An 11,813-nucleotide genomic window follows, 5' to 3' on the forward strand; every position below is an offset into this window, starting at 1 on the left:
AAAGGGGGAGTTTTTGGTTTCCTTGATCAATTTTCTTTGGAATACCTCTCTTTATGTCTCTACAAGTGGATTTGACTTAGAGATAGGAATATGAGTTTGATTTGCAAAAACAAACCAAGTGGTGGCAAAGTATGATCCATATATGCCAAAATTGAAACAAAACAATATTGAGTGTTCATTTGCTTTGATTTTGCACTTGTTCTAGTTGCTTTATGTTGTGTTGTTATAAATCACCAAAAAGGGGGAGATTGAAAGGGAAATGTGCCCTTGGGCCATTTCTAAGTATTTTGGTGATTGAGTGCCAACACAAATGCTTTTGTGCTAATCTATGCAAAGGTGTGGACAAAGTGCAAAACATGTCAAAAGGTATGTTTCTAGACTTAGTACATTATTTTATAGACTAATGTATTGTGTCTAAGTGCTGGAAACAGAAAAAATCGAGTTGGAGAAGAGATGGCTAAGTTCAGCCAAAGTCTGCTCAGTCTGGGTTCACCGGACTGTCCGGTGGTGCACCGGACAGTGTCCGGTGCGCCAGGCTGGCTCTGGCGAACAGGCTGCTCTTGGGACTTCGACGGCGGTGTACGGCTAAAATTCACCGGTCTGTCCGGTGGTGCACCGGACTGTCTGGTGAGCCGTTCACAGGCGAACTCGTCGCTCTCGGGAAACCATCAACGGCGTACGGCTAAAATTCACCGGTCTGTCCGGTGGTACACCGGACTGTCCGGTGAGTCAACGGTCAGCCGGGGCAACGGTCGGCCAAGGATTCCGCGCGTGACGCGTGGGCGAGCCAACGGTCACATTGGTGCACCGGACTGTCCAGTGTGCACCGGACAGTGTCCGGTGCGCCAACGGCTCTCAGACTCCAACGGTCGGCTTCGCCAAATAAGGAAGGAGATCTGCACCGGACAGTGTCCGGTGGTGCACCGGACTGTCCGGTGCGCCAGTCGACAGAAGGCAAGATCTGCCTTCCAGGATTGCTCTCAACGGCTCCTAGCTGCCTTAGGGCTATAAAAGGGACCCCTAGGCGCATGGAGGAGCACACCAAGCATTCTTACAACATTCCTAAGCACCAAGACCTCGATTCCACACATTTGTTTCTTTGTGATAGCATATAGAGCTCTAGTGGAGTTGTGAACTCATTGGGTTGTGTTGCGAGCTCTTGTTGCGACTTGTGTGCGTGGTGACACTCTGATTTTTGTGTCTTGTGTGCATTGCTAATCCCTCCCTTGCTCCGTGCTTCTTTGTGAACTTCAAGTGTAAGGGCGAGAGGCTCCAAGTTGTGGAGATTCCTCGCAAACGGGATTAAGAAAAGCAAGCAAAACACCGTGGTATTCAAGTGGGTCTTTGGACCGCTTGAGAGGGGTTGATTGCAACCCTCGTCCGTTGGGACGCCACAACGTGGAGTAGGCAAGCGTTGGTCTTGGCCGAACCACGGGATAACCATCGTGCCATCTCTGTGATTGATATCTTGTTGGTTATTGTGTTTTGTTGAAGACTCCTCTCTAGCCACTTGGCGGTTATTGCGCTAACACTTAACCAAGTTTTTGTGGCCTAAGTTTTAAGTGTTACAGGATCACCTATTCACCCCCCTCTAGGTGCTCTCAGCGAGGCGGAGATCGTCGTCCGAGGCGAGGTCGAGTCCGAGCCCTGGGGTCGGGCAAGGCGGAGATTCCTATGGCGCCCGAGGCTGGACTTGGTTGCTGTCAGCCTCACCCTGGCGGGTGGCACAACAGTCGGAGCAGCGCAGGCGGCGCTATTTTTATGTCAGGTCAGTCAGTGGAAGGGCGAAGTGACTGCGGTCACTTTGGCCTTGTCGACTGGAAAGCGCGCGTCAGGATAAGGTGTCAGACGATCCTTGCATTGAATGCTCCTGCGATCCGGTCGGCTGGCGAGGCGATCTGGCCAAGGTTGCTTCTCCGTGAAGCCTGCCCGAGCTGGGCCTCGGGCGAGTCGAAGGTGCGCCCGTTGCTTGAGGAGACCCTCGGGCGAGGCGTGAATCTGCCCTGGTCTTCCGTTCCTGCTCGAGGCTGGGCTCGGGCGAGGCGAGATCGTGTCCCTTGAGTGGACGGAGCCTTAACCGGAATTGCGCATATCAGGCCTTTGCAGCTTTGTGCTGATGGGGGTTACCAGCTGAGATTAGGAGCCTTGGGGGTACCCCTAATTACGGTCCCCGACAGTAGCCTCCGAGCCTCAAAGGGAGTGTGGGTACTCGCTTGGAGGCTTTGTCGCACTTTTTTGCAAGGGGACCGGCCTTTCTCGGTTGCATTTTGTTCCGGTGGGTGCGCGCGAGCGCACCCGCCAGGTGTAGCCCCCGAGGCCTCGGAGGAGTGGTTTGACTCCTTCGAGGTCTTAATGCCTTTCGTGATGGCTTGGCCGGTCTGGTTGTTCCCTCATGCGAACTGGTCGTTGCCCGGGTGCATAGTCGGGTTCCGAGTTCTCGGGCTGGTATGTTGACGCTGTCAACGATTTGGCCGGAGCCGGGTTTGCGAGAGCAGCCCCCGAGCCTCTGCACAGGGCGAGAGGATGGTCAAGGGCAGACTCGGCTTTTTTCATACGCCCCTGCATCGCCTTTCCGCAAGGAGGGGGGAAAGCGCCATGCTGCCCTCGGTGGGCGCCGAACATGGTGTCTCCAGTGAGTTGCTAACGGGTGATCCGAGTGGACGCCCGTGCCCCATTCGATAAGGGTCGGCTAGTGGCCCATAGGCGCGCTCCAAAAGTACCTGCAGGTGATTTGTCGGACCCGGTCCCGTTCGATAGGGTCCGAGGGCTCGATGCCTCCCTCTAATGGGATTCCATTACAGAATCGTTCCTGCTGGTCTCGGAAATGTCCTAGGGTACCTTGGGAGCGTAGCCCGAGCCTTGGTTATGTATCAAACGTACCCAGAGTCATCCCTCACTCTGCGTGCTCTGGGGCGACTGTCGAACCCGTCGGGGGGCCAGCCTACGAACCCCTGATCAGTAGTGGGCGCGGAGCCCGAGTGTCCTGAGGCGGCTGTCGAACCCTTCCAAGGGGCCAGCCTTCGAACCCCTGACCAGTAGTGGGCGTGGAGCCCGAGTGCTCTGAGGCGGCTGTCGAACCCTTCTGAGGGGCCAGCCTTCGAACCTCTTATCAGTAGGGGGGCTCGGGGCCCGCTTCTTCACGGAGAAGGATCCCTTTCGGAGTATCCCCTTTCCCGGTCCCTGTAGCAAGAGAGAGAAAGGGGAAGAGGAAAAGGATACGAAATTGAACGACGTGGCACACCTTTTTTGACGCAGTCATTATGGCGGAGGTGAAGCATCGCCCGCTTCGCCTGCCAAAGGTGTCACCTATCCTGCCGCAGGGTTAATGCGACAAGACGAGTGGTTCGTGGGGCAGCTGTTGCATATGCGCGAGCCGTTCGAGGAACAGAACACGGGCGTGTCGTCTTCACGCCGTGGGAGAGAGCTCTCTCGCTGTTCCAGGAGGGGACGTGAGCCTGCAGACGATTTGACTGCTGCTTCCGCCCGCCTGCCACCGCCATTACTGCCGGCCCACTTTTGGCCATGTTGACCGTCGCGCCTTCTCCCGCGGCTGACTGACCCGTGACCGGCGTGCCTGGTTGGCACTGCTGGGCCATGCGCAGGGTTGCCTCGAGTCGCGGCACCGGCTCCGTAGTCGAGAAGGCGCGGCGCTGGCGCAAGTGGCGCTGCAGTTTTTTGCACGCAGTAACCGGCGCGCCGGTTACATGACGTGTGGGCCTGGGCCTCCATGCTGGATGCGTCGAAGTCGAAAGGGTGCGCCCCCTTGGTGCAGTTGCATGCCGCCTGCATGGTGGATTGGTGGTCCGCCCTTTCACCCGCTGGTTTGGGCGAAGACGGAGGAATGCTTGTAACCGCTGGGCGGTTACTCGCTCCGCGCGCGGCGGTTTGGCTTCTTCTGTCCTGGGGCAGCTCGCATGACGCGTGGGGCCCAGCCCCCGTGTCGTAGGGGGAGGACCTTGAAGCGTGTTGGTGAAGACTTAGTCCGCGACGGTTTGAGGACACGAGCGGGGAGAGTCGCCTTTAAAAAGGGATCGATCTCCTGGGTGGTAGCCATGCCTTCACACTTTCCTCATGCGTCGCATCCTTCTGCCTTCCGAGCCCCCGGATGGGGAGCACCCGCGTTGTCTTCGTCTTGTTGTGGAAGGAGCGCAACCTTGTGGAGGTTGGTACCTTTCAGCCATCACTCGGCTTCAAGGATTTTGGTCAGGCAGCCCGACCGCCTTCCCCACCAATGGGCAATTTGGTGGAGAGAAACGAGTCGGGCTGCGGCCTCTGCCCCGCCCTCAGCTTCAAGGATTTTCGTCATCCGGGCTGAGGCGGAGGATCACACCGAGTGGGGGGTTGCCTCCGCGTGGGTCGGTAACCCTTTTCTTCCCCCGACGTTTGGGGGAGAAAGGCATCCTCCAGCCCCGCGGAGGCTTCCTTCAGCCATGCCGGGGAAAGCGAACTGCTGCTGCCCAGCCAGGGTGTAGCATTTCGTCCTCTGTCCGGGCGACGGTGGCCAGCCACACCGGGGGGGTCTCACAACACGTCGTACGCCGTGAGGGCGGTACTCATGTTCTGGGATGGTCCCATTCTCGTTCTCGTGGCAAGGACGGGAGTGAGGACCTGCCGGTGCACTTTGGGGCGGGCGGCGCCCACTGGTGCGGTGTTGGCGGACAGGTGGACGCCGCCGTCGGTGCTGAGGTGGTGGCAGCAGCAGGAGAAGTCCTCGTCGCTGACGGGGTCGTCAGTGCCATCTGCGCTCCAGGCCTCCAGCTTTGTGGCCTTGATAGCTTGTCCTCGCCCCTCGAGTGGAGACGTGGGCGAGGACCTTGTCACAGCAGCGTCCGCCCTGAGGTCATCGCTGCTGCTGTTTGGCCGCCCGGAGCGGGGGTCATTGTCGCTACTATTGAAGTAGGCGGCGGTGAGCCTCTTGGAGTTCATCGTCCCGCGGGCCTCCTGGTATGGAGTTTGTTCGTACCCGCGGGAACGGAACCGGAGTCCCGTTTGTAATGGCACCTTGAGTGCTGGCGTATGTTCATTGCGGTTGTCGGGGCCTGAACATTTGTGTATTTAGGCGTAAAGCCGTGTTTCTTCTCCATTTCGTGCATCAGGACTCGCCTGTCGGCTAGCTGGACCGCTTAACCAAGTGTGAGTTGCCCTGTGCGGAAGGTGACGAGTGAGGTATCCATATCCCGGAGGCGTAGGAGTCCCTCGGCTCGGTCGGCCTTGCCGCTCGAGGCTCCTCTTGCTTAGTGAAGGAAACCTCGGCTGCTCTACGACGAGCCGAAGCCGGAGGCAGCGGTGTCAGCATGGACAGAGGCGGAGTTGGCTGGAGAAGAAACTTCGTCGACCCGGGAGTAGGGGACTTCCCAGGCCGACGAGGCGTCGCAGTGGCGGCTGGGACCTGGCTAGGTCGTCCGCTGGCGGGACCAACCCTGGAGTCGGGCTGCCGAGGCCATGAGCCGGGCTGGTGTCCTCGGGGGACAGCTGGCTGAGGCTACGGAGCGGCCGGTCCAGCCGTCTGCTTGGGCCGGGTTCCTGGAGGAGACCCTGGCGGCGATGGCCCAGGCGCTGTGCTGACATCTTCCTTCGAGGTGGAGATCCTTCGACCATGTCGCTGTTCGAGGCCGGGTCAGATTCCGCCGAGGGTGGAGTCGATGCCGAGGGTGCTGCTGCTCCCTCTGCTGACGTCTGAACCTGCAGGAACAGTTTGTCTGTAGCGTGCATATGTTTTTTGCGGCCGCCAAGGCCAAAACATACCGTCGTCGTGTTGTAAAGCTGTGTTTCTTTTCCCCTTGTTTCGAGTATCAGGACTTGTTCGTCGGTAACAGAATCGTTCATCCGAGCGTGAGTTACTTATCGCAGAAGGTGATGAGTGAGGTATCCGTATCTCGGAGGCGTAGGAGTCCCTCGGCTCGGTCAGCCTTGCCTGCTTACGTGTACTCTTACTCGTCCGTAGGATTCTGTTATCGATATAGTCGAGACAGCACAAAAAATTGTTTCGGTAGAAGAAGTTTTCGAGCGTTAAGACTTGTTCGGACAGCGGAATCCTTTATCCAAGCGTGAGTTACTTATCACAGAAGGTGATGAGTGAGGTATCCGTATCCCAGAGGCGTAGGAGTCCCTCGGCTCGGTCGGCCTTGCCTGCTTACGTGTACTCCGTCGTTTTCAGGACTCCACTATCGAAGTAGTCGAAAAGCACGAAAGATGTTCTGGCAGAAAGACTTTTTCTGAGGAAAATTTTGACGCAGAGGGGGTTCCTCCCTTCTAGCCCCCGAGGGAGGGTCGGGCTTTGCCGAGGCAAGGCTGACCCTTCCTTGAAGGTTAGACTTTGCTTGTGTATGTAAACGAGGTACATGAACGACTTGAAAACATCTTAAGGGTAGAAGCGACGTAGCTGTCGGATGTTCCAAGCGTTGCTGTAGACCTCGCCTTGAATGTTGGCCAGCTTGTATGTTCCGGGCTTCAGAATCTTGGCGATGATGAACGGCCCTTCCCAGGGAGGCGTGAGCTTGTGGCGCCCTCGGGCGTCTTGTCGTAGCCGAAGCACCAAGTCGCCCACCTGGAGGTCTCGGGACCGAACCCCTCGGGCGTGGTAGCGTCGTAGGGACTGCTGATACCGCGCCGAGTGTAGTAAGGCCATGTCCCGAGCCTCTTCCAGCTGGTCAAGTGAGTCTTCTCGGTTTGTCTGGTTGCTTTGGGTGTCGTATGCCCTCGTCCTCGGGGAGCCATGTTCTAAGTCTGTGGGCAAGATAGCCTCGGCCCCATAGACTAGAAAAAACGGCGTGAAGCCCGTGGCTCGACTTGGCGTCGTCCTCAGACTCCAGACCACCGAGGGGAGTTCCTTCATCCACCGCCTGCCGAACTTGTTGAGGTCGTTGTACATCCTCGGCTTGAGCCCTGTAGAATCATGCATTTGGCACGCTCTACCTGCCCATTCGACATGGGGTGAGCTACGGCGGCCCAGTCCACCCGGATGTGGTGGTCCTCGCAAAAGTCCAGGAACTTTCTGCCAGTGAACTGGGTGCCGTTGTCGGTGATGATGGAGTTCGGGACCCCGAAGCGATGGATGATGTTGGTGAAGAACGCCACCGCTTGTTCGGACCTGATGCTGTTTAGGGGTCGGACCTCAATCCACTTGGAGAATTTGTCGATGGCGACCAGCAGGTGCGTGAAGCCCCCGGGTGCCTTTTGCAAGGGACCGACGAGGTCCAGACCCCACATAGCAAACAGCCAGGTGATGGGTATTGTTTGCAGAGCCTGAGCGGGCAGGTGGGTCTGCTTTGCGTAGAATTGACACCCTTGGCAGGTGCGTACAATCCTAGTGGCGTCAGCCACCGCAGTTGGCCAGTAAAAACCCTATCGGAAGGCGTCTCCCACGAGGGCCCGAGGTGCTGCGTGGTGACCGCAAGCCCCCGAGTGTATTTCTTGCAATAACTCTTGACCTTCGGCGATGGATATGCATCGTTGGAGGATGCCTGAGGGGCTGCGGTGGTAGAGCTCCTTTTCGTCACCCAGCAAGACGAACGACTTGGCAAGCCGCGCCAGTCGCCGGGCTTCGGCTCTATCGAGAAGTAGCTCTCCTCGGTGGAGATATTGCAGGTATGGGGTCTGCCAGTTTCGATTAGGCGTGGCCCCATTCCGCTCTTCCTCGACGCGCAGTACCTCACCCTCGGGGGCCGAGGGTGCCTCGGGCTGGGCCGAGGGCGCCTCGGGTAGAGCTGAGGCCTTCTCGAGCTCGGGCGTGTCGTCGGTCTTGAAGGAGGGTTGATGTAGGTCTCGGGAGAAGACGTCCGGAGGAACCGTTGTCCGCCCTGAGGCTATCTTAGCCAGCTCGTCCGCAGTCTCGTTGTATCATCGAGCGACGTGGTTGAGCTCGAGCCTGTAGAACTTGTCCTCCAGGCGCCGAACCTCGTCGCAGTAGGCTTCCATCTTCGGGTCACAGCAGTGGGAGTTCTTCATGACTTGGTCGATGACAAGCTGCGAGTCGCCGCGAGCGTCGAGGCGCCAGACCCCTAGCTCGATGGCGATGCGCAACCCGTTAACCAGAGCCTCATACTCGGCCACGTTGTTGGACGCTGAGAAATGGAGGAGGAGCACGTAGCGGAGGTGCTTCCCGAGGGGTGAGATGAAGAGTAGGCCCGCGCCCGCTCCTGTTTTCATCAGCGACCTGTCGAAAAACATAGTCCAGAGTTCCGGTTGGATCGGAGCTGTTGGAAGCTGGGTGTCGACCCATTCAGCCACAAAGTCCGCCAAGACTTGGGACTTGATGGCCTTCCGAGGGGCGAATGAGATCGTCTCGCCCATGATCTCCACCGCCCACTTTGCGATCCTACCCGAGGCCTCTCGGCACTGGATGATCTCCCCCAGGGGGAAGGATGACACCACAGTCATTGGATGAGACTCGAAGTAGTGTCGCAACTTTCGCCGTGTCAGAATCACCGCATACAGCAGCTTCTGAATTTGCGGGTAGCGGATCTTGGTCTCGGACAGTACCTCACTGATGAAGTAAACCGGCCTCTGGATGGGCAGTGCGTGCCCTTCTTCTCGTCTCTCGACCACGATCGCGCGCTGACCACCTGAGTGGTAGCAGCGACGTAGATCAAGAGGGCTTCTCCGATAGCAGGGGGCACCAGGATGGGCGCGTTTGTAAGGAGCGCCTTCAAGTTCCCGAGGGCTTCCACGGCCTCGGGGGTCCAAGTGAAGCGCTCGGTCTTCCTTAAGAGGCGATACAGGGGTAGGCCTCTTTCGCCGAGGCGTGAGATGAAGCGGCTCAGAGCCGCAAGGCATCCCATGACCCTCTGTACTCCTTTCAAGTCCTTGATAGGCCCCATGTTGGTGATGGCCGCGATTTTCTCCGGGTTGGCCTCGATGCCCCGCTCGGAGACGATGAAACCCAGGAGCATGCCTCAGGGGACTCCGAAGACACACTTCTCGGGATTGAGTTTTATGCCTTTCGCTTTGAGACACTTGAATGTTGTTTCAAGGTCAGAGAGGAGGTCGGAGGCTTTCCTCGTCTTGACTACGATGTCATCGACGTAGGCCTCGACCGTTCGACCAATGTGCTCACCGAACACGTGGTTCATGCACATTTGGTATGTCGCACCCGCATTCCTCAAACCGAATGGCATAGTAATGTAGCAGTACATGCCAAAAGGTGTGATGAAAGAAGTCGCGAGCTGGTCGGACTCTTTCATCCTGATTTGGTGATACCCTGAGTAGGCATCGAGGAACGATAGGGTTTCGCACCCAGCAGTGAAATCCACGATTTGGTCGATACGAGGCAGAGGGTAGGGAACCTTCAGACATGCTTTGTTTAGACCAGTGTAGTCTACACACATCTGCCATTTCCCACCTTTTTTTCACAAGCACAGGGTTGGCTAGCCATTAGGGATGGAATACCTCTTTGATGAACCCTGCAGCCATTAGCTTGTGGATCTCCTCGTCTATGGCTCTGCGCTTTTTTTCGTCGAATCGGCGCAGAGGCTACTTCATGGGTCGGGCTCTAGCTCGGATATCCAGTGAGTGCTCGGCGACTTCCCTCGGTATGCCAGGCATGTCCGAGGGACCCCACGCAAAAACCTTGGCATTCGCGCGGAGAAAGTCGACGAGCACTGCTTCCTATTTGGGGTCGAGCTCGGAGCCGATCCGGATCTGCTTGGAGGCGTCGTTGCTGGGGTCGAGAGGGACGGACTTAACCGCCTCTACTGGTTCGAAGTTGCCGGTGTGGAGCTTTGCATCTGGAACCTCCTTGGGGAGGCTCTCCATGTCGGCGATGAGGGCCTCGGATTCAGCGAGGCTCTCGGCATACTCCACGCACTACACGTCGCATTCGTACGCGTGTCAGTACGTGGGGCCGACGGTGATGACCCCGTTGGGGCCCGGCATCTTGAGCTTGAGGTAGGTGTAGTTGGGGACATATTCTACTCAAGACTCTACCCATCCATGTATCACTATTCTGACCACTATACTAAATATTTGTTGGTATACTTGCTGGTTTGTATGTTTTCTTGTTCATGTTGCATAGTTATCGGAGCGTTCGTGTCGTCTCGTGGAGGCCAGATCTACAAGTCTACACCAGGCGGTGGAGCCAGAAGCTAGTTCCGCGAGCTCCCCTTCCCCCTTTGCCGGATAAGCACGACAAGCTCACTGGATCCCTTTGATGCATAAATTACCTATGATTTTTCAACCACAACCCTTAGCCTGTTATTTTATGCATAATATGATTTTGAGACAAGTTATTATGGCCACCCAGCCGCTTGCCGCAATCAATCCCTGATATAATTGTTACAAATGATTTGAGGAAAGATGTGAGTTTTCAAAAGAAAGTGCTTTTCAAAATGTGTTTGATGAAGGGTTTTCACCCTTATCACCTTTGAGTAGGGATGATCAAGGACTCCCTGGTTTAGGGGAGGGCCTAAGGTGATGGCTCAGCTGGTTTAGGCGTGAGCAGAAGGATTGTCCCCTCATATAAGGACCGGTTTGTCATCTTCACTACCTGTACTCTTTAATAGTACAACCACTCGAGACTGTGTGGGCAGTCACTCAATCTGAACTCGTGCGGTCCGACCCCAGGGTTATGAAGGCTGGAGAGCACCGGGAGGATAAGGAGGGGGAAAGTTTTGTCCGGTTTGGACATGGTGGTGGCCTGACTCCTTCCGGATAACCGTTAAGGTTAGGACGTGCGGGGAAAGAAAGAGATTCGGATTCGGGTCTCACTAGCTATGAGATCGCAGAGCTGGACTAGTGGGTTAAGTGTACACCTCTGCGCAGAGTTTGAAAACCTATTCGAATAGTCTGTGTCCACAGGAATGGACGAGTCTGGTGTGGTATGTCAATTAGTGTTTTGTTTTCAAAAAAAGAGGTACGTTTGAGAAAAGTGGTTTTTAAAAGGTTTGGCGGTTGAGCCGTGAGCTATGGTGGACGGGAAGTCCAGTAGCTGTTTTTGAAAATGAAAACCAGTGGGAACTGCTGATATACCTGGATGGTTTAGTCCAGGGGATTTTGTTATAATACAAAAAAAACTTCCTGCTCCTTTTGGAGAGGATGCGCTTTGCAAAAATACAAAATGTTTTTTTCAAAACAACTCTGCATAAAATATTGCTGTTTCTGCAAAATATCCTGAGCTCCACATATTCCATGCATTATATCTGATTTCCCCATTCCGCGGGTGAAGGTGGGCTGCTGAGTACGTTTGTACTCACCCTTGCTTATTTGTTGTTTTTCAGAAAAAGGAGATCGGGTAAGAGTTACGACTGTTCCCAACCTTGCATGTGGCTGTTGGACCGCTGAATTGCTTCATTGTGTATATCAGGCTGCTTCAGCCCCACTCTGATGATATGTCCCGAGTTGTGGACCAACTCTTAAAGTTGTTCGCCACCTTTGTAGGTTTGTCTCGTTTAAGCAGATTTGGTATCATCTGATGTATAAATGTGTTTACTAGCCTCCTGGGACTAGTAATTGTATCACATTTGAGTCCCAGAGGATTGGGACGCTTCAGGTGGTATCAGAGCTGTTAGGTTGGCCGCAGGACGTAACCCTTAGCCTGATCAAAAGTTTTTGAGTCAAAACTATTTTCTTAAAAAAATTCTTGCTCTCATCCCTTCATTTCAAAAATGTTTTCCCCCTTTCCTTCTCTCAGAAGTCAGATGGAGGTCCGTTGCCAAACCAGCTTTTGCCAGAATGAAGATGGTTTCCCCAAGTTGCTGAGAGCATGCACAGTTCGCCTCGGAATCAGGAGTCAGCCAGAGTATGATGGTCGTGAATTCGTCGAGCATGGCACAGAGAAGTGTGTCGTGATTGTATACATTGGATCCAGTCCACACCAT

The sequence above is a fragment of the Zea mays genome, chromosome 2 (genome assembly GCF_902167145.1).
Source record: "Zea mays cultivar B73 chromosome 2, Zm-B73-REFERENCE-NAM-5.0, whole genome shotgun sequence".
Taxonomy (NCBI): Eukaryota; Viridiplantae; Streptophyta; class Magnoliopsida; order Poales; family Poaceae; genus Zea; species Zea mays.